The sequence below is a fragment of the Camelus bactrianus genome, chromosome 27, assembly GCF_048773025.1.
Source record: "Camelus bactrianus isolate YW-2024 breed Bactrian camel chromosome 27, ASM4877302v1, whole genome shotgun sequence".
Classification (NCBI taxonomy): domain Eukaryota; kingdom Metazoa; phylum Chordata; class Mammalia; order Artiodactyla; family Camelidae; genus Camelus; species Camelus bactrianus.
Genome location: NC_133565.1, coordinates 25,127,187 through 25,149,980, shown reverse-complemented (window position 1 = coordinate 25,149,980; position 22,794 = coordinate 25,127,187).

Genomic DNA, 22,794 nt, shown 5'->3' with positions numbered 1-22,794 from the left:
GTATGGTATTTTAATCAAGAGTCCTTCCTGTCCCCTACTTATTTATATACCTATTTATTATCAGCATGGGCATGAATTCTTATTTTTCCCAATGGCTTATAATTCATGACAAAATTAATTGTAATATACTGTCTTTAATTACCTTGATGTGTAAATTGTTCTAAATTTAGTCAGTGGCTGTCCCTACAAGTTGAGTCCCATGTCCTTATGACATGTGCCCATCATTTTTTGAGCACTTACTTTCCAGCATAACAAGATGTTCTAGGCTCATCTTGTAGCAACCTTGTGCCAGGTCTGAAACTAGACTTTTCTTTCAGGAACCTTAATTCTTTTTACTGGAGAATAATTTGTGAGACCAAGATTTGAGCACTAGTTGTGCTCATTTGTACTAGAGTGTCTTTGCTTCTTGAAATTGTGGCTTATTTGAAATATTGACATAAATTAATGTTTTTATAAAAACTGCAATATAGTAGAACTGAACTATTTGCAAGAGAATAGTGGGATTTATAAAACCATATTATTTCACAGAGCTCGCTGGTTCTGTCCTGGGACACTGAAGCCAAGTGATAATCATTCTCTTCTGTCCATCCTGGCAGCTGGTATGTGTGACTGTAGACAAAACCTTATTGGGTAGAATTTCAAAAGTCTGAGTTTGAAGCACTTCGTGAAATGTGAAGTTCAAGCCAAATGGCCCTTCTCTGCTGCACCCGTGGAGCCCCCATTCTATCCACCTCCTGTTGCAGGGTTAGCATTTGAATAGTATTCCTTACAAAAGTACCTCTTACGCTGCACATGCTTGACATTGTTTACCTGCAGAACAAGGTCCTCTCTGTAACCTTATTGCCCTGGCTTCAGGCTGACCAGAGGTGCTGACCTTCCCCTCGTTGGGCACTTCAGTCCATCTGGTCTCCCAACAGTGGGCCTTTCTTTGGGTCCTCTGAGCTTCCCCCCTTTTCCTGTAAACAGTTGTAAAACATTCTGTCCCTCCTGAGCTGAGCCCAATCAACACCAGGGAGAGAAAATCTCAGATCGGCTCTGATGCTGAAGATGGGCAAAGTCTCGTGTTTTGAGAAAAAACATTCATGTTTAATCTTTTTATTATGATAGCCTATTCTATATTTAAAGCTGTGGCCTCACCCTCTGACCCGCAGTGCCCTGGTCTCTGAGCTGCAAATCTTCTGGAAGTTTCCCAGGGAGAGTGGGGCCACTGTACCCCAGGATGCCCTGCAGGCCTTACACACCGCCCCCCCCCCCCCCAGGGAGAGGTTGGATATTGCGTCTTGAGGAATGAAGCCTTGGGGATTGGGAGGAAGGTGCTTAAGCAGTCCTGTTATAAGGAGCATCTTCAAGTTAATCCGAGAAGATTTTATTGAGTTAGAGCCCCCTGTAAGGGCCTGTCCTGGGTGCAGTGGGGAGGCAAGAGTAAGTCCAGTTTCTGCCTCAAGGAGCCTCAGTTTAGCGGGGGAAATGGGCTCAACCAGCTGAAATATAATAGGCAGTGGCCTCTGCTTAGGAGAGAGAGCAATTTCTGCATCAATCTAAATCCTCCTTCAGCTATGGGGAGGGGATGGCATGCCATTGGGACCCGAAGGATGAGGAAGAGGATGAGGTGAGAGGAGGGAGAATGGGAAGGTGAGGTTGAAGGCAAGCCTGGGGAAGCAAACTTCGCCTCCACAGACCTTGCCTCTCCCAGAGTCTCCCTTGCTGGCTTCTGCTGAGGCTGCAAAGCCTGGTATTAAATGGAGAGTATATAGGACAGGTCAGCCAGATGGCTGTGGGAACTGAAATCCTGTTTTGGGTTGCTGGCACCCAGGACAGGGCTTACCCTCTGGGAATGTCCACTGCCCAACACAGTGACCTTGGGGTGAATTCAAAGTCAGGAGTCCCAGGAGAGCAGTTGTCACCACTCACTTCTGTAGGGCAAGCATTGGGAGAGAAACCCCTACAAGGATGGGACTGAGGTGGGAGCAGTCAGGAAGTACATTTCTCCCCTAGATACACACCCAGCCAATCTAGGAAGAGGAATAATTACCTCCCCACTGCACTGAGGAGGAGAGCTGCTCTAGCTTAAAAACAACTTCTTGTCTTCAGTCTAGTTTAAGAGAAGGCCTGTCTGGAACCAGGTTTTGGGAACATGAGTCTGTTTCTTCTCAACCATGCTCCTACCTCAGGGCCTTTGCACTTGCTGGTTGTCCCTAGATCACCCTTTCACTGAACACATCCAGCCTCCCTCCTTCATCCCCTCCAAATCCTTGCTCATCTGTTAGCTTCTCAGTGAAGCTTCCCTGACCTCCCTGCATAAAACTGCAGCCTGTTTCCCAGCTGGCATTTCCTCTTCCTTCCTCTGTTTTCTCCATTGCACTTATTGACACTTGACAAGCCACACACTTCATTTAGTTATTTTCTTAACTGTCTGTCTCTCTCTTTCCTCCCCTGCCACACACCCTAGAATGTAAGTTGCATGAGGGCAAATTATTTGTCTATTTTGTCTACTGCTTTATGTCTAGGGCCTCAGTCATCATTTGGCCCACAATAGGTCCTCAATAAATAGTTGTTGATAGACACAGAACCTCTTTGAGCAAAAAGGCCAGGCTGGCCTGTCTGAGCACTGCATTCAGCAGCAGCATCTGGGTGACAATGTGATCTGGGGAGTGTGGGTGGCCTCTGCAACCTTGGCAAAGGGCCTCAGGAGAAAACACAGCAGAACGTCTCTTTCCTGGTGGTTGATGCTTAACTCTCAGTAAATTTCCATCTTGAACTCACGGCCACTTGTGAGAGCTATTTGCGAATAAAGCTGTGTTCTGAGGCCTCCCTCATCCTCCCTGGCTGACGCTGGCTGGTGAGGAGCTTTGGCTGGCCTTGTGCTTCTTGTCAGAGCCCGTCTTCTCTAGGAGGGCTCTGTCTCCTGCAGAATGTATGCTTTGCATTTTCAAATTTGGGCACAGATTATACAGGTAAGCCACAGCGCTGCAGTCAAATATTATTCTAGATTGTTGCGTCCATGTGTGAGATGTAAATTTCTGAATAGTGATTGATGGTGCTGGTAAAAAATGTATCTTCGAAAGTTCATCCCCTGTGGTGCTCTTGGGTGAAGCAGGGCTTCCTAGGGAACAAAAGCAGACTCCATAGACCATCCCAAGCACAGCACCCTTCATTTCTGTTCCATTACCACTATTTTCTTTGCTTGAGATATGATAAAACAGCTCAGAAGCGGACAGCTGAGGCAGGCTCAGTGACACAAAATGCTTTCAGTGGGCCTTATAAGACTCAGGGACTGTCTAGTTATTCTTCTTTTGCCAACGTGGTAGATTAGATCAGGGGATGGCAAACTTTTTCTATAAAGGGCGCAATTGTAAACATTTTCAGCCTTATGGGCCCTGAAGTCTCTGTTGCCACTATTCAACTCTGCCCTTGTAGCAGGAAAGCACCCACAGGCAATATAAACAAATGGGCATGCCTGCATTCCAATAAAACTTTATTTATAAAAACAGGGATTAGCCTGGATTTGATGTACAGATTATAGTTTGCTTAGGGCTGGATTTGATTATTGTTCGGCAGTTATTTTCTCCTTTCTCCCTTCCTCCTGCCCCTTGACTTTGGGCTCAACCATGAGATTTTTTTTAAGCTAATGGTTGTTAGCAAATGTAGGACAAACAGAGATTTGAAATGTGCTTATGTATTTCCGCTTGCCCTCTTAGGCTTCTGTCATTGCCATGAGGACATACCATGGATAGACCACTGGTCCAAGGATAAGACAAACATGGAACAGCTCAGTCTAGATCAGCTGACATCTGGTTAACTCTCAAACGTGGAGAAGAATAAATGACAATTGATTTAAGTTACTGAGTTTAGGGGTGGCTTGTTACACAGCATTATTGTGGCAATAGCTGACACAGCTGGATATCTCACTATCAAGTTAATACAACACATCCATGAATTATCTTCTGTCTCAAACCTGCTCCTTATCCTCTTTCCCTCCTTCATATACCCAGCAACACAGGAATAGTCCAACCCCCTTATCCCTGGTCTCCAGTCATCTGATGGATCTCCAGGTTCTGTTTATTCTGCCCCTTCTCATTAATCTTATCACAATTCAGTACTGTTTATCCCTACTGCTACTACCCTTTGTCATCTGTCTTCAGTATTGCTGCAATAGTCTTTCAACAGGTCTTCTTTTCTTTTGCCTCTACTATTTCCAATAGAGTCATCATATTATCCCGAAAGCCAACTTCCTGAAACAAATGGTGAACTACATCACTTCTCTCTACAAAAACCAGGAATGGCTCCCCCATAGTTTCTATGAAGGAGTTTAAAATTTGGTGTCAGGAGGAATGAAGAGGGAGGGATAGATTTCTTTCAGCAAACCTTCTCCTTGGTCCTGGTCTCTCCTCCCCCTACTCTGTCTTGCCCAGTGGTAGCCATCTCCATCTGCCACCTTCTCCATGCCACTCGACAGTTACAGTGCAGAACTCAGCTCTGCTGTACCATGAGGGATTTAGCAGACTTCCATGATGTTCAGGCAGCACAGCTTAGAGAGCCAAGATACCAGAGGTTAGGTAGCTTAAATAACAAACATTTATTTCTCACAGTTCTGGAGGCCAGGAAGCTCAAGATCAAGGCATTGGTAGATTCTGTGTCTGGTGAGGATCTGCTTCCTGGTTGACAGATGGCTGTCTTCTTGGAGTGTCCTTACATGGTGGAAGGGGCAAGGGAGTTCTCTGGGATCCTTTTATAAGGGCACTAATCCCATTCATGAGGGCTCCACCCTCATGACCTGAGCATTTCCCAAAGGCTCCATCTCCTAATACAATTCCCTTGGGGGTTAGTTTCAACATATAAATCCTGTATGCAGGGGGACACAAACATTCAGTCTATAGCACTGAGTACCTTAGTCTGGTTTCCTAGAAGCAGACCCTCAAGTGAGGATTTGTGTGCAAATGATTTATTAAGAAAATTCTCCTAGGAGAAAAAAGTGGGGGAGGTGGGAAGGGTAGAAGAACAGAGAAGGAGAAGTCAAGCAAGGATGAGTTTTGAAGAGATTCCAACCTCAGCCTGATCTTTGGGGTAGCTCTGGAGTGTATGTTACATCTCAGAGTGCACATCTCCTACACAAGTTAGTCACTAGCTGCTGGCTGCCTGTGTGTGTGCATATGTGTATGTGTGTGAAGAGTGGTGGACATTAACTCCTGGGCACCTCCTGCTTTGCAGCAGTGAATAGTTTGGAGAGGAAATGGCTCTAGCAGCCCAGAGCGGCCTTCTGAAGATCACTGATGCAAGCCTTTAAAAGCAAAGCACACAGAAACTGAAGAGTACTCACAGACCCAATAAAGGGGATTTGAGATAGAGCATTTATAGTGTCTGCTATAAAGGGCAAAAGCTTGCTTTTTTTTTTTTTTTTTAAAGAGAAGGCAGTTAACATTTATTAAAGTTCTACTTTGTAATAAGAGCTTTATGTGCATTATTTTATTTAATTTTCTAAAAAGAGAAAGAAAATTCCACTCACAAAGTGTCAGAGTCTTCCCCAGTTCAAACAGAGTTTCCTGGTGTCCTTCACATGCCTTTCATTTAATATACCCAATACGTAGTGAGTTACTGCCATGTGCCCATTTTACAGATGAAGGACCCCGAGGCTTAGATCATTTTGGAAAGTAGGGGAAATGGTCTTGAGATCAGGCCTTGTGACCTTGCACACCCTGGACTCTGGCCCTTATTGCACAGTTGTTTCCTGCCTAAATTGGGAGTAACCTGAAAACGGGATCCATATTTCATGTTTTAAAATCTTATTTAGAATAAAGGGTGCACATTTCAATCCACAAAATCCCACATGCAAAAAAAAGGATATTTATCTTTTTGTAACTAATCTTTGCTCTAAGTCTTGATTCCCCTGCCTAGTGGAAACACTCTCAGTCAGCTCGTGGTTCGTCTGACTTTCTCCTGTCCCTGTACGAGAGGTTCTTCAGGTTGGGTAACTTGCCTCATCCTTCAGGGCCGTCCTTGCACACACAGGCACCTGCCTGCTCTGCTGGGCCACGGGCACTTGGTGATCTCACCGACTCCTGCCTGCCTGCACACCACACTCAGACATTTCCAATTCAGTTGTTACCATCTCTTCACTGCTCTCAGATTTTCTGAACCTACCTGGCTCTGTCACCCCAGGGGTGGGACAGAGCAGGCTCCACTGCCCGTGGACACATCTGCATCTTGATACTCTTTGCTTCTTCTCCAGTCTCTTACTGGTAACCATGGGCCTCGTCCAGCCCTGGGCTCCAAGCCTTGCTCTGACACTGAACATTCTCCCAAATTGATGGCTTCTGCTAAAATCCTCCCCATTACCTCTGGGGCCTCAACTCAGAAGTGAGGAAAAGATTCATTTTCCCATTTTCCTCTTTCATTCTGCCTCATTATTCCTCTTCTGAGGCAAAAGATCCCACATGCTATGTCGGCTGGAATAGGGAAAGGGCCATCAGGTCCAAAGAAATACAAGAATCAAAGGGGGTGAAAAACGCAGTTAACGTTTCAAAATATTATCTAAACACAGTGGCAACACACTCATCCCATAGTAAAATTTCCTGATTTTATTGATTATAAGGTGTGCCAACATGTGTTGTGAAAAACCAGCTTGGGTTTGAATCCCAGCTCTACCACTTGCTGTGTGGTCTCGTACAAGTTACCTACCCTATCTGTGCCTGATTTGCCTCATGTTTGAAATGAGAACAACAATAACTTTATAGAGTTGTTACAAGGATTAAATTAACAAATATATGAAAAGCACAGAGAATAGTGCCTGGCATATAATAAATGCTTAATAAATATTATTATGGGGTGTTGAGCCCATGGGCTGACTTAGACCCTTGGAAATCCACTTGAAAGATGATTCAAAGCCTAGCTGAGGATTGGGATGATGTCCTGATACTGTCTGGCTTGGTGCCTCCCCCACCCTCTGCATTTATCTCTAATAGCTGTCATCAGGAGATTAAAGCTGCAACTTTTTTGAGGTCATGTAACAGGCACTGTGGTTTGGCATGAAAAATAAAGTCCCTCTGGGGACATATAACTTCATATTCACCAGCAATTATATAAAGGAATATGAAGTATTTATAATAAGAAATCAAATTGATTTGCTTTCCTAAAGCATAATCCATTGAAAACCAAATAGAATGAAGATGAACAAAAAGAATTTATATCCTGGAGCCAGCCTATACCTTCGAAGTCATCCTCTCAGTATTAAGGAAAAGAAGGTCTGGGGTGGGAGAAGGGGGAGGGACTTGCCCAGGATCACACTGGTCCACAACAGAGCTGGGTCTAGAACCAGGTGATCTGCTTTCCAGTTACGGCTCCGGCTTCATCCAGTCACCCCAGTTCTCCAGGATGCTCCAGCAAAGGCACACGTCTTGGGCAGGCTTTTCCCTCTAAATCCCCTTGTATTTCCCTCCCCTGACAAACTAAGAGTGAAGAAACTCCAAGGTCCATTTGCCTCCCTGCCTCAGAGCCTGGGGCCAGTCTTAGCATGACTCCCAGACTGTGGGCCCTGGGGCAACTGATTTTCTTTCTCTAAGCATTAAAAGATTTCTCTTTTGAAAATGCATAATGCAGCCTGACCTGTTGACTTGAAAGAGTGGTGAGGATTGGGATGTGATTATGTAGGCCAAAGTGCTTAGAGCTTAAATGGCCATAAATAAGGGGGGGGGGTGACCCCTCCCTCAGATGTGTGGACTCACCATGCCTTTGAAACGTTAGCATTCAATATGCACTAGGACAGTTGTGCCTATTATAAAAGACATGTACCTAGGACACCTGAATCACTGAGTCCACAGTTCCTGACCCTGTAGGAAGAGTAATTGATGGCAGTAACCAAACAAGACTGAGCCTTGTGGGCCTTTACCCGACAACCCCCACTTCTGGAGTGTTTCAGTCCTTCCTTTCATGCTTTGGTGTCAGTGTTTCTTAACTAGAGACCACTAGATGAGGCTGGATCCTAGCCAGAAGGTTATGATTTAGTCTTTTAGGCAGTGGGCCCCTGGCTCCTTGTTTCTAAAAATCTACGTGCTGCTTTAGGATACCTCCACCCCACCTTCAGACACACAGAACGGGCTGGCACTCCAGACAGACCCCCAAGCTGCAGCCTCAGCCTATACCTTTCTCTCTATTACACTGATCTCCAAATTGTATTTTGATTGTTTAGAGTTTGGGGCTGTGAAATTAGAGCTCATAAGTAGGTTTAAGCATCTCTTCCAGGGCAACTTTGAGATCCTCTGAACTTCTGTGCCCCTAACCCTAACCCTAACTCATACAGTATGAGACACATAGGCTTCCTATTCTGAAGATAATACCTGAGAATTTTAAGCAGCGATTTGTTTTGATAGTTTTTCAGCTTCATTTTGCATCTGCATCAGAAAATTGAATATTTTCTTTCTCTATAAGTTGCTTCTAAGGCAATTGTTGAGAAGTGAGAAATAGTGCTATTTGTAAGTTGACTTTTTTTCTTTTTTGTTACAATTGCCTGTTTAGGACAACAAATATTACCAAAAATAAGATGTGAACTTCAATGAGAGCAACAAGCATATTTTGTTCATTTCCTTCCATAAAAGACATGATTCTTTTTCAATGACAACATATAGATAAAAGCTGAAATACATGGTTTTTAAAAATAAAATTAGATCAGTTCAGCTAGGACAACTTAAGAAACAAAATGTTGCATTATGTGGTTAACTCAGTTTTCCTCTTCCTGTTTGTTCAAAGATGAAAAGAGAAAGTTTGATGCATTTTTCTACCTTATCAATTCTTAGGAGATTTATCATTTTGGAATTGATTAGAGCAAATAGAAAATACTATTTAAAAAATTGTAGATGTTCCTACTCTAAAAAGATTTTGAAGACCACCTGCAATTAGAATTCCGTGAATCTAGGTTGGAGTCACACTCAGATGTGCACTCAGATAAACAACCAAGTAATCTTGACATTAAATGATCCCTGGAACTCTTAGTGTTAGAGGTGCAATAGGGAGTGCTGGAGACTGTGGAAAACTGGAAAGGGTTATCTGTGTCTAAAGGGGAAATCACTTCTCAGAAAGAGCATAGCATTTTTTTTGAGGGGGTGAGAAGCCAGAAATCTGTATTTTTATGTTGTTTCTCAATTTTTAAATGTTGGTGTGTTATTCAGCAGTATGTAGGACAAGCACAACTGATTCGCGGGCAAGGTTTGGTTCTCAGGGTGACAGTCTGAGACATCTTATCAGGTAGGAAGAACTTAAGTAGAGTGTCGGCAGAAGGAAGTGAATGCACAGAATATTCTGGAGGAAGATCTAGAAAGCTTGGGGTTAGGTGAAGTGCAAGGGGAGGAGGAGCCTGAAGGCCTGGGAGGACTTAGGATTGTGGACAGGAGAGCTTGCTTTGGTGAAAGGAGTGGATGTGTGTGGAGGAGGGGTTTGGGGGGGTTGGGCGCAGACAGGGAACCAGAGGAAAATGAGTTCTATTTTAACAAGCTGAATTTGAGGTCATGGCTGGGTATATCCAAGAGGAAGGGACAAGGAGAGTATAATTAACCTTGAACTCAATATGAATCTACAGCATTATGCAGCTGCTGTGTTATATGATCAGAATTCGTGTTTGGCATCATCAAGGAGGCATTTGTCTGTGCTGTCCTGCTTTCTGCACTCATCAGAAGGTTGTACTCTTTTCTGGATACCACTTAAAAAACACTCTTTTTGTCTTAAATTACAAAAGTCATATATTATCAGTGCAGAAAAATGGGGAAAATGCTGAAATTGGAAAAGGAAAATTACCTATCATCTTGCCACCTATAATAATTAATGTCTTCATATACATTCTTTTAGTCTATTTTTTCCCATAAATATATACTTAAATAGTTTACACAATTGGAGTTTTATTGTAAATACTACATTGTAGTTCGCTTTTTCTCCATGACATATCTTGAACATAACAATACAATATCAATACTATATCAGTAATTTGCCACAACAGGATTTTTAATGCATATTTAGCATTTATTCCATCTGATGAAGGAATCAAAATTTAGAGCTAATAAATACCCTTGGACACATGCTTCTTCTCCATTTAAACAATGTCATCTTTAATGCTAAATCTTTGCACACATTCCTGGTTATTTTCTTAGGATAAACTCCCAGAAAATGGAATTACTAGGTATGCCAAAAGAAGAGCACTACTGAAAACTTGAAACAGTGAAATTTATTTTTTGTGAAGCAAGGGAAAACTGCCTTTAGACAGTCTTCCTAAACAAGGCAAAGGCATTCAAGGATTAGCTGGAATTTAAGGAGTGAGAATGCTAGGGACTGGTTGACCTTTAGCTGTGGAGTTGTGGTTATTGGAATGTAATTATTGCTGATTGGCTGGCAGAAGCATAGGTCTATCTCTGATTGCCTGACTCTCTGACGCTCAGATTCTGGTATGAAGCCCGTGAGTAGAACAGGTTTTAAAGTCTTTGTGGGGCTTAGTTTTTACTATGACTGTAGAGCAGTTAGTCTTCTCATAAGAGAAAAGAGGAACTTTTTATTCTCAAGACAACAAATTGCTAACCGTATACATACATATATCCATAACATGAGCTCTACCCTCTTCACAAACTTCCAAGTGTACAATGTGGTATCATTAACTATTAGAACAATGTTGTTCAGCAAATCTCTAGAACATTTTTTTCTTAGATGACTGAAACTTTTTACCTATTGAACAGCAACTCAGTGACTGGCTTATTTCAGTTAGCATAATGTCCTCAAGCTATATCCATGTTGTAGAATATTACAGAAGATTTTATATTTTATAGCCGAATAATGTTCCATTGTATGTGTATATATATATATATCTCACATTTTTTTAATCCATTAGGCCATTGATGGACCTTTAGGTTTCTTCCGTCTCTTGGACCTTGTGAATAATGCTGCAACGAACATGGGAATACAGATATCTTTATAGGATCCTGATTTCAATTCTTTTTGATAAATATCCAGAAATGAGACTTCATACTATTTTCCATAGCAGCTAAACCACTTCATATCCCTAACAGCAGTGCCCAAGGGTTCCAGTTTCTCCATAACCTTGCCAACACACATTATTTTCTGGGTTTTTTTGAATAATGACCATCCTTACAGGTATGAGGTGATAACCTCATTATGGTTTTGATTTTCATTTCTCTGATGGTTTGTGATGTTGAGCATTTTTTCTTATGGGTGTTGGTCATTTATATGTCTTCTTTGGAGAAATATCTATTTAAGTCTTTTACACAATTTTTAATTGGGTTATTTGGTTTTTGTTATTTGTTTTAGGAATTCCTTATACATTCCAGATATTAACCCCTTACCAGATATATGGTTTGCAAATATTTCCTCCCACTTTTTAGGTTGCCTTTTCTCTCTATTGATGGTTTCCGTGGCGTGCAGAAGCTCTTCAGTTTGATACAGTTCCACTTTTCTATTTTTGTTTTTATTGCCTGTGCTTTTGGTGCCATATCCAAGAAATCATTGCCAAGACTAATGTCATGAAGCATTTGTTCTATGTTTTCTCTAGGAGTTTTACAGCTTCTGGTCTTATTTTTTTATTTGAGTTGATTTTTGTTTTGTGTAAGATAAGGATACAATCTCATTCTTTTACATGTGGATATTCAGTTTTTCTATCACCATTTGTTGAAGAAATTATCTTTTCCCCATTGGGTATTCTTGGCACCCTTGTTGAAAATGAGTCGATAATATATTCTTGGGTTTATTTCCGGGCTCTGTATTCTGTTCCATTGGTATATATGTTTGTCTTTATGCCAGTAGTATATTGTTTTAATTATTGTAGGTTTGTAATACATTTTGAAATCAGGAAATGTGAAGCCTTTGACTTTGTTCTTCTTTCTCAAGATTGTTTTGGCTATTCAAGTTCTTTTGTGGTTCCATGTGAATTTTAAGATAGTTTTTTTCTATTTGTGTAAAAATTGCCATTGGGATTCTGATAGGAATTGCAATGAATCTGTAGGTTACTTTGAACATTTTAGTATGAACATTTTAACATTAAGTTTTCCAATCCATGAACATGGTATGTCTTTCCATTTATTTGCCTTCTTTCATTTATTTCAGCAACGTTTTGTAGTTTTCAATGTACAAGTCTTTTGCCTCCTTAGTTAAGTTTATTCCTAAGTATTTTATTCTTTTTGATGCTATTATAAATGGGATTGTTTTCTTAATTTCTTTTTGAATTGTTGTTTGTTTCTGACATCCTATTTGAAGCAACATATGCACAGACTAAATACCTCAGGAAGAGACTGATAGTGGTAAGAAGACTAGAAACCTTGTTACATGAAAGGAAGTTTGAAAAACATGGTGATAACTAGCCTTTAATAGAGAAGACCTGAGTGGACATGAGCACTAACTTCAAAGCCAGTCACTACCTAAAGGCACACTTGTATTTTATCTAATGGTGGAAGCTCTCCAACTTTGGAATAGAGACATTATTAAACTGAGAGGCTTCTGTATTCCCTACACTCCACTCATCATACAAGCTGGTCAGGAGTTTGGGGTTAAGACACTGTAGACCAGTGAGTGAATCCTAGCTGGGATACTTGTCAGGTCACTGTGTGACCTGGGGCAGGTTATTTAAGCTCTTTGAATATGAATTTTTTTCACTTATCAAGTGAGAAAAATAACTGTAACTTATAGTGCTGTCAGATCTATACACAGCATGGTAAATCATAATTCTGAATACTTAGAATGTTCTTTGCTTTTTGGTGATTTTGGTGAATATTATTGAGAATTTTAGTGAATATTATTGAGATTACATGGCAATGTGGCAGGTGCTGTGCCCTCAAGAGGATTATACAGAGACAAAAATATGATTCCTGCCCCTACATTGCAAGCTGGATACAGGGCATTTTCCAGAAAATAAAGAACAAGGCACAAAAATGTATGTAACATATAATTACATGTATGTACAATTCATGTAACAAACATGCAGATATATTTGCAAATGAACAACAGCAACAATGAAAAAGAAAGAAAGAAGGAAAGGAAGGAAGGAAGGAAAAAAGAAAACCACAAAAATGCTTACATTTGTTAGGTTATTTTTTTGTTTTATTTTCCAAATTTCATGCAATATTAATGTAACCGCATGAAGAAATTTTAATCTCAGCCACTGCTGAAGAGTTCATAAAAAAGAAGAGAAAAGAATGGGGAGGAATGAGGGACCGTTGACATTTGGATTACATTACATTTAAAAATAACTTTATTTTTCAGCACTATGGAGAAACCCATATTTGGTGACATGAGTAGATTTTAAGAACAAATTTAGCATGCTGCCATCTGCAAATAACTTCTAATCCGTTAGTTGCATCAGTATTTTTGCAGCCAGTAAAGTGGTGCTGATTTATGCCTGCTTTTAAAGAAACCATTTAGAAAAATGTTTCCAGTCACTGAAACAACAAGCTTTGAGAATTTTTAGATTCACAAAAAGCTATTTTCTGAGGGTGGTTAGATTCTAAATGTAACCCTCGTATAAATATATAGAAATGTCATTCCAAGTCACAAAATAAAGCTAATAGGTCAAAAACCACATTCAAATGAAACTTTTAATAAATATTTCAGTAAATGAAAAATTCACTTACTTGCTCAGCAGATAGACTGAGTCCAGCACGTGGCCATGTCTACTGCTGTGCGCTGGGGATGCCCACGCTTGGGGTTGTCGGACTTGACCTCCCCATCATCTGGAGAGATGAAGCAGAGTTCATTGTCCCCAGGTCAGGAGTTGTAGAGGGCACTGCTGCAATGGGTGAGAGTCTGAACTGCATAACTGTCAAGCTTCTGTGTTCCTGAGACATGGCAGCTGACTCTTGCCAATTCCATGGCATGGCTTCACTTCCAGCCAGATAAGAAAGGAGCATGTATTTCTTGAGTTATTTATTCTTATCCCTGAATTTGTTACTAGAGGCATAATGCAGGAATGGCAGGCAAACTTAAGGATACTGATGCTGAAGTAAAGCGTTAGGTCTCTCAGCAAGAGGGCATGCCTTGGTTATTTCAGAGTTCTTTACTTTTACTTTCTACCTTGATTTTTAAAAATTAGCAATTTTGACCTATCCCAGAAAAAAATATTACTATGAATTGTATTTCACATTCACTGATATTGATGGGGACTAGGTAGCCTTCTGGGAATGATCCCAAACTATGTCCACACTTGGGGGTTTAGACACACAGGAATGGGGTGGAGAAGGCAACAGACACTTAATTGCAAGGGGGATGAATATTTGAGAACCTGGAAGGGAAAGGAGGATACCACAGGGAAAGGAGAACAAGCCATGGTGAGATTGACTCAGCAAAGGGGTTGAGGATTGAAGGGGACCAGAGTTTCATTAGTCACAGTATTTGGCTGTGACTTGAACCTGCCTGAGCCCAGTCCCCCTGGAAATGTATATGTGGGTTGGGAAAGAAGAGGCTGTGCGTGTCTAACCCCTGAGGACCCGAACGGCTCTAAAAGAGGGCACCTCTAGGCAGGAGGCAGGTGAGCTCTGGCACCTAGGTGGGGCAGTTGAGAGCATCAAGATGTGGTCAGCATTGAAGATGAGTGGTCAGGATGAGTGGTGACAGCGGCAGGATGGTGAGCATGGTGCTGAGTGCCTGGGGCTGGCTGGGAGCTGAGGTGTAAGATTAGAGATGTAATTTGCATCCTCCCATCTTCAGAGCAATTGAACATCTTAAGTTCTGTTAGTCATTCCACTGTCTTTTTCTTTAAATTGGATCTTCATATGCTTTGCTTATTTTTTTTTTTTTTTTACTACTGAGCTTGACTTTGTTGATATTTAAGAAATCTTTTATAAATTCTGTGGACCAATTCATGTCACTCAAATCTGCTGCAAATGTCCTCTCCCAGCCTACAGCTTCTCTCTCTCTCTCTTTTTTTATAGTGTCTTGCCATGCAGGAAGTTTTGCTTTTAATATTATCAGTTTTACCAGTCTTTCACAATTTTGTTTACATGTCTTTTATATCTTACTTAAGACATTCTTCCCAGCCTCAAACATAGGATAAATATGTTATCCTATGTTTTCCTGAAATATTTTCAGAAATATGAATTCTTCTGTCACTAGTTATTGTTGCTTATCGCTATGGTTTTGAAATTCATCTGTGGTGATGTGTATAGCTGTGGTTCATTCATTTTTACTTATCCACAGTATTTCATTTTATGACTAGATCATGGCTTATTTAAACATTCTATCAATCAAGGGAGATTTCTTTCTCTCTCTCTCTCTCTTTCTCTCTTTCTTTATTTCTTGGCTATTACAGACAACACTACAATAGCATTCTTGTACCATCTCTTGGGGCATATGGAGATGCTTCTAAGAATGAAATTGTTCATCATAGGTTATGCTCATCTTAAACTTTACTGGGTGAGGAAAATTGTTTTCCAGATCGGTTGTATCCAGTTACACCCTCTCCATAGATATAGAAGCGTTGACATGACCTCATGGCTTTGCCAACACTTACCTTTATTATTTTCTTCCTTCTACATTCTTCAGGTTTTCTGTGTTCATTTCTCAAATATCTTGGATACTTTGCTAATTAATTTTCAGCCTGCTTTTCTTATATAAGCATTTAAGGCTTCAAAATATCCCTGTACTGTTTTAGGTGCATCCTGTAGGGTTTTTTAAATAAATTTCTTAATATAATTTCCAACTTACAGGAAAGTTTCAAGTAAAGTATAAAAATCTTGTCATAGAGCGTTAGAGACAAACCAGGGTAAGAAGGGTGTCTATCTGCTTAGGGGAGAGGCGGCAGCTATAGTGGGAGATTGGTTTCATGGATCAAATGTGTCCCTGTATTAAGGATAATGGGAGCCAGGTTTTTCACTATTGAAAAAGGGATTTACATCTATGGAGAGAGAGGTAACTAGAATGAATCTTTGCTCTTGGATTGGAATTGGAGGCATTAGTGTGAGGTCTGTGGGTACGCTCCTCACCAGCTTGGGTCTGACACTTGGCAGGAGGCTGCCGCTCTGTGTGGCTGCCTTCCTCACCCTGGTGGGACTCCAGCACCTCCCATCAGGCACCCCCTTAGCCTGGTGGCTGCCGTTCTCACCAGGTCTGGGCTTCAGCACCCCACATGAGGCTGCTTCCTTGCACAGATGCCCTCCCTTCCTGGCTCAGGCCGGGACTCCCCACGCCATGCCACCCCCCCGGGTGTGCTCCTCATTCCACTTGGGCTGCGACACCGGTTCCAGGTCACCCCTCTCAGTGGGCACCCATCAATTATCTTGCTTTGTTCACTTAACAGCTTAAAACTGAATGGGTCAAGAAGGGAAGTGAAGAAGAAAGGCATCCCATAAGTTTTGATACATAATACCTTCAACGTCATTCAATTTTAGATAATTTCTAATTTCCCATTTTGATTTTTCTGTAACCTGTGAGTTTTCTGGTAGTTTGTTTTAAAATTTCCAAAACAACACTGTATTTAGTCATCTTTTGGTTCTTGATTTCTATCTTCATTGCACCGCACTTAGAGCATAAAGTTTATATACAACTGATTCTGGCTTTTTTATGATTTGCTTCATGCCTAGTAAATAATAAATTTTTGCACATGTGGTACGTGTTCTTGAAAAATATTTCTGTGTTGAATACATGGTTCTATACATGTTCATAGATTAAAATTAATTGTATTATTTAAATATTCTGTCCTTACTAGATTTCTGTCTGTTTGATATATGAGTTCCTGAAAGAAGTATAATAAATCTGCCATTATGATTGAGGATTTATAAATTTCCTCTTGTAATTCTATCACTTATTATTTTATAAATTTGGATACTAAACATATGTTATTACAATTGTTATGGCTTCCTGGTGAACTACTCCTTTTATAATTATGTAGTTTTTGATATTCTCAATAATGCTTTTTCTCTTTAAAGTTTAATATAGCCACAGCAGCTGGGGGGTTGTTTTCAGGGGGAGATTAGTGTCTCTTAGTGTATCTTTTTCAGTCTTATTTTCAACCTTTCTCTTTCATGTTTTGACTGTTTCTCTTGGAAATCTTACACATATCATTGTGGATTTGTGAATTTCTATCACTTTTTGATTGTGCACATATTTTTAAACCAAATCTGGCAAACTTTTAAATGTGGAGTTTAGACTTTCACCATTTGTAATAATTCCTGATATAGTCATTATTTTTACCATCTTCCTATATGCTTTCTATTCATTTTGCTTTTCCCATGCATCTTTTACCACCCGCCCCTTTCTGCTTTTTCTATCATTTTCATCTCATTTTTAAAGATTTCCCTCCATATCATGAGGGAAAGCATTTGGTGAATGTTGGCTAGAATAATTTCATTTGGCCATCGAGAAACCCCTGTGCTATGTTATTCAGCATGGGTATATATTTGGAAATCCTGGATTTGCTTTACTTTAGCTCTCAGCTCTGCATGTTCACAACGCTGGCTTCCTCAGACCTATCAGAGCTCTTAAACTGAAAACATCCAGTTTTGTATCTTATATTTTTCCTACTTAATGATATATCCTGATAATTTTTCTCACGTCCATGCCATGTGATGTCTATATAAGTCTGTTGTTAGCCATGAATTTGTTTTCAGTTGCTTTATTGTAAGTAATGCCACAGTGAACATTTTTGTGCCCACCTATAACTCCTCCCTTGGGATAAATTCCTTGAAATTGCTGATCAGAAGGAAGAACCATTTTAAAGGCTTTGCCTCTTGAAATATCACACTCCTTTGTGTGGACATTTTCCAGCAGAGTTTAAGAATGCCCACAGATCATTCCAACAGCTCCCTTCCCCAGGTCACACTGACCCCTGCAGTTTTGGACTTCAAGCAGAACCCTAGTCATGTGCAAGAGGCAGAGGATCTAGTAGGCTGCTGTCCTGGTCCTGGGAGCATTGGGTGGATGTAGCTTGGGACCGGGATCTTGAGGTGACAGCCAGGGAGGCCTTCCTCTCTCCCACCTGCTATCCCTGTGGTCGGCTCAGCACTCAGACTCCTCGCTGCAACAGGACCAAGCACACATCAGAGAGTGCAAGACGCTCAGTATCTCTGGTGGGCAGACCTCACTCCTGAGGGTTTTGGGGACGCAGACCCAGGGGCCAGGAGGGAGGACCCTGTGGACTTCCCCTTTCTCCCCAGCCTTCCCCTCACTGGAATTACTTTCAGCCCCTCCAGCTGGGGAGAGCAGCCAGTGGGCCGGCCCTGTGTTTGCCTTAGCGCCTGCTCTATCAAAAGCCAGCCTGTGCTCAAATCTCTAAATCTGTTGATTCAGTGGCAGATTTGCATCCCTCGGAGGTCTGTCTGGTCCCTTCTCTCTCCTCTGGAGCTTTTCTCCCCGAGAGGGAGGGGAGGGCGAGGGGCCGCGAAAGTCCCGCCTGCCTGCCCGCCGCCTCCGCCCGCTGTGGAGCTGCCAAGACACTGCGGCCGCAGGAATCCGCCGAGTAGCAGCGGGACCTGGGCCCGGAGAGGCGCGGGGACTCGCCGTCCTGCCGCCCGGCGGCCGCACAAAGCCCGCACTTGTTTGGCTGCCTCGGATGCATGCCCTGGCCCCAGACCTCCCGGGGTCCTCTCTGGCCCGCGCAAGGAGCCGAGTGTCCTAACCACGCCGGGAAGGGGACGTGCTGCCTGCCGCGGACTCCCGCTGGGGGCTGGGGGGGACACGCTCTGTCAGGGCTCCTGGGGCCCAGTCTTGGGTTCTGCTCCGCCTCGCAAGGCCAGACCTAGGCCTTGATTGCTTGGCCCCCAGCGGGTGGGTTTCTCGAGCTGAGTCATGGGCATTCGCCCCCTACTGAGGCGGTAAAGATGCTCTTGTCACGGTCACCCCTGCAGTGGGCATGATGGGGATGCTGCGGTGGGAGCAGGGTAGAGGTGGACAGGGGCACCGGGTGCCTTCCCTGGTGCGCTGTCTTGACAGTATCCCACTCTGGGCGTGCCTTGGCCAGACTCGTCCTCGGAGGCAGACCTGCCAGCACAGCCCTGCTGACCTGCTCCCTCCCTCCAACACTTGCTCATCACCCACCGCCCACCATACACCAGGACAAGCGGCTGATCTTTTCTGAAAGCTGGCAATTGGCAGCAAGGCATTCCTGAGCCTGAGTCCCCTGTCCCTGCATGGCATTCCTTACACTTGTACCTCTCAAGATGATGGGCATTCATCTCTCCACTCACTTCTCTACTTAGCATCCATTTATTGAGTGCCTGTTGTGTGCCAGGCACTGTTCCAAGTCCTGGGAATACATCAGAGAACAAGGCAGACGTAGTCTTTGCCCTCAGGGGTGCTGTGGCCTGACTCCAAAACCTGTTCCTTCACCACTATTACACTGACTTTGGCAGATCACCTCCCGCTGGCCTCAGCTTTCCCTACCTACAGATTCAACATTACGGATCCACAGGACAGACTGCCAGTCCTGTGCAGCGTTTTGCTAAAGATTCCCTTATCGGTGACTGGCAAAGAGCATTGGGGGGGGGGCAGAGAAATCCCAGGGTAATGAGACGAAACATGTGAAAACTAGGCACCACACCAGTCATCATTAAATCAAACCAGGGCCTGACTGGAAAGGGGTGCAAACCTGTGATTTCTTGCTGAGTCCTGTTATTTTTGCTCAGCAAACTCAAGCAAGATTTCAGGCTCACATCCAGAGGGCAGGAAAGAGGAAAGCTGGGATCTTCAATGGCAAGGCTGGCCCATTTGCTGTGTAGGCCGGGGTGTGGGTGTGGGGGCTTGGGGGGAGTGAGGTTGGCATGATCTAAACACAAGGGCATTGGTGATAAGAACACAGGCTGAATCCTCCTCTGTCTATAAACTCTCCATTTTCACCTTGTTCAATGGCCCACCATGACCACTGAATTAAGCATAAACTTCCCACAGGCCTCAGCTATAGGGTGACTTCCAATCTGTCTTTTCAGTTCCATCTCAAATGATGTTTCATACCTGTCCCTAGCTCCATCCAAACAGGACAATGCATTGCTGCCTGTGTGCCCCTCTGCCTTGGTCCTTGATAATCGCGGTAACTGACACTTGCTCAGTACTCACTATGTGTGCTGTGTCCTGCCTGGTCTGTCTGGTAAATGATGTTATGAAAATGCCAGAAGTTGAGGTGAGATACCAAAAGCAAGAGGTGAGACCAATTGACCTGAATCTCTTAGGAGACCACACAGTGTCTCCTGTTAGATCTTTCTCTCTTCCCCTAATGCATGTTCATATGGTACCCCACCTTCACCACTGGCTACCCCCCAGCTGACCCGATGGAGCACGAGTTCCTGGGGCAGTGACCAGCAGCACTTTCCCTTCCCCAGCAGGCCAGTCTGCAGAGATGAAGCCCTAGTCCAGGGGTGGATGTGCTATGATTGCCCAGGCTCTGAAATCCTCCCACTGGTCAGCCAGGACTTTTGTTTAAGATACCTGAATGCTTTGACCCCCTGCCATGCTGGAGGGAGACAGGGGAAGGGAGAGGGTGGTGGCTCAGGGGCTGTGGCCATAGGAAGGAGCCTCCTAACTTCCAGTGGAGACCAGCACCCAATCTAGAGGAAAGGAGGAAAGTCTTGTGGTCTTCCATGCTCTTCCAAGTTTACAGAAAGCCCACAAAAGTGTCAAATTGGGAGTCCAAGAGAGCAGAGTAGGTCGTGGGCTGGTGGAAGGCCATTTGTTGCAGGCCTCCCTGGACTTTGCCCACTGCCCGTTAAGCCCAAAGGTCAAGTGAGGCAGTTGGGAAAAAAATCCTCACTGTGAAGTGTTTGAGGCCCTTCTGAGATGAGAGAATGGCCCCCTTTCAGCAGCCCTGCTTGGAGCCAGGACAGTATTCCCAGAGGGAGCAGGCTGGTGAATGGCCATCTGTCTGCCCAGATGGACCGAAGCCTGGCCTGCAAGGGAGGAGGCTCTGATTCTGGTTTCTGTTTGCGAATTCAGGGGCTCTGGAGTACTTCAATAAATAAACACCTATTTATTGAACTCCTACTGTGTGCACAGCATAGTGATGGACACAAAGAAGCACTGATTTGAAAAACCACAGATCAGAATTTATCCATGCAAATGAGTTTGCTCCCTGGGGAGGCTGGATACTCACATATCCAGTGAAGCCACACTATATGAGGAACTAGTCCCAGCCCCTTCTCCAAATGATCTTGAATTTTCTCAGTGGGGATGCTGGATGTTTTAAAATTAAAAATAGCTCATAGTCATTCAGAGCTCATTTACCCATTGCCTACTGAGATAGGCACAGTTCTTGTTGCTTGTGGATGAGATATCTTGAAAGTGTGCATGGTTTGCTAGGGGTGACCAACAGGCTGGCCAGCCTGATGACAAGCTGGTCATCCTTCTAAGAAACCCCCGACCCACTTGATCTGGGAATGGTGCCAGCCCTCAGGGGGCACAGCTCATACCTGGTATAAGGTAGCAGGCAATGACAGTGCCTAGGGGATAAGTACAATGACAGGCAGCCTGGGGATGCTCGGGGGAGCAGAGAGGAGACAGCCCTAACCACCCAGAGGAGGGACGGGTAATCAGGGCTTTCTTGGAAAGGACAGCAGTTGCCAGTGTTTACTGAACACTCTTAACGTGCTAGGCATGAGGCTAAGCACTTTACATGGATTAATTATCTTGCTTTATCATCGCAGCCCTTCCACCTTGCTGTATCATACATAGTAGGGCTTCCTTGTCCACAGTTTACATATGAAGAAACTGAGGCATAGAGAGTTTAAGTAACTTGTCCAAGATCCCACGCCAGGGAAGTAGATTCAAACCCGGCTGGTGTGATACCTGAGTTGACCTCTGTAACCTCCACATGGCACTGCTTCCAGGGAGAAGGGGGAAGGCAAACAGCTAACTGGTAAAGTACAACCAAATTTTAATGAGACTGGTTTTTTGGCTCTGAAGGCAGTTCTTACAGAGGATTTGTGAGCTCTGGCGGAGTCACTGGGCACTGTGCTTGGCCTCCTGGCGGGCAGCATATCCAATCTAGAAGGAGCAAAGACTTTGGGAGGCACAGAGACTTGGGGTTGCAACCCACATGTCCCACTTCTTGCCAAGTGACCTTAGGCACTAACCTCTGGGCATTGGTTTCCTCATCTGTGAAGTGGAGCTATTGAGACCAATTAAGCAGTGTTATTACGAGGACTAAAAAGGATTATTTATATAAAGCATTTAGCAGAGTAACCACTCAATGAATATCAATCCTCCTTTCTCTTCTTAAAGAAATTATTCACACAAGCTGGTAGGACTAAAGTTGCCATGATCCTGGCCATCATGGGCCCATTAAAAACACAGAAGACAACTGGCCAGACCAGAAGTTGGCACGAGAACCCAAGGAACTGACTACTTTCAGTCCTGGAGAAAGGACTGAAAAGGAAGGGAAAATGCCCATCACTTTCATTTTTACTGATGTACTTGAGCATGTTTACTCTCTGGCTCCCAGAAGATCACCTTGCTGTCTCCTCTCTGGCATAATTAATAGTGATACTACACATCCTTCCTGCTGGTCCCTCTGCCGTGCAGGACGTGCTCACAGGCATTCCCTCAGTGAAATCATTGTCTCACAGCTGTTCTCCACCATGTGCTGTGCAGAGATGATGGCCCCATTTTCCAGCGTGGGAACTAAGATCTGGAGCAAGTGCTCTGTCATTAACAGGTAGAGTCACAACTTGAAACCAAGGGTCTTCTGAGTTTCCCTCAAAGCACACCACCAGGCAAGTCCTGGGGTGCAGGCAGTTTATTCGACAGGTCATCCTAGCAAGGGACTAGGGAAAGTGAGTCAGGGAAAAGAGAGAAGCCCACAAAGGGTACATTAATGGGCAGGTTACAGACTGGGAAACTGAG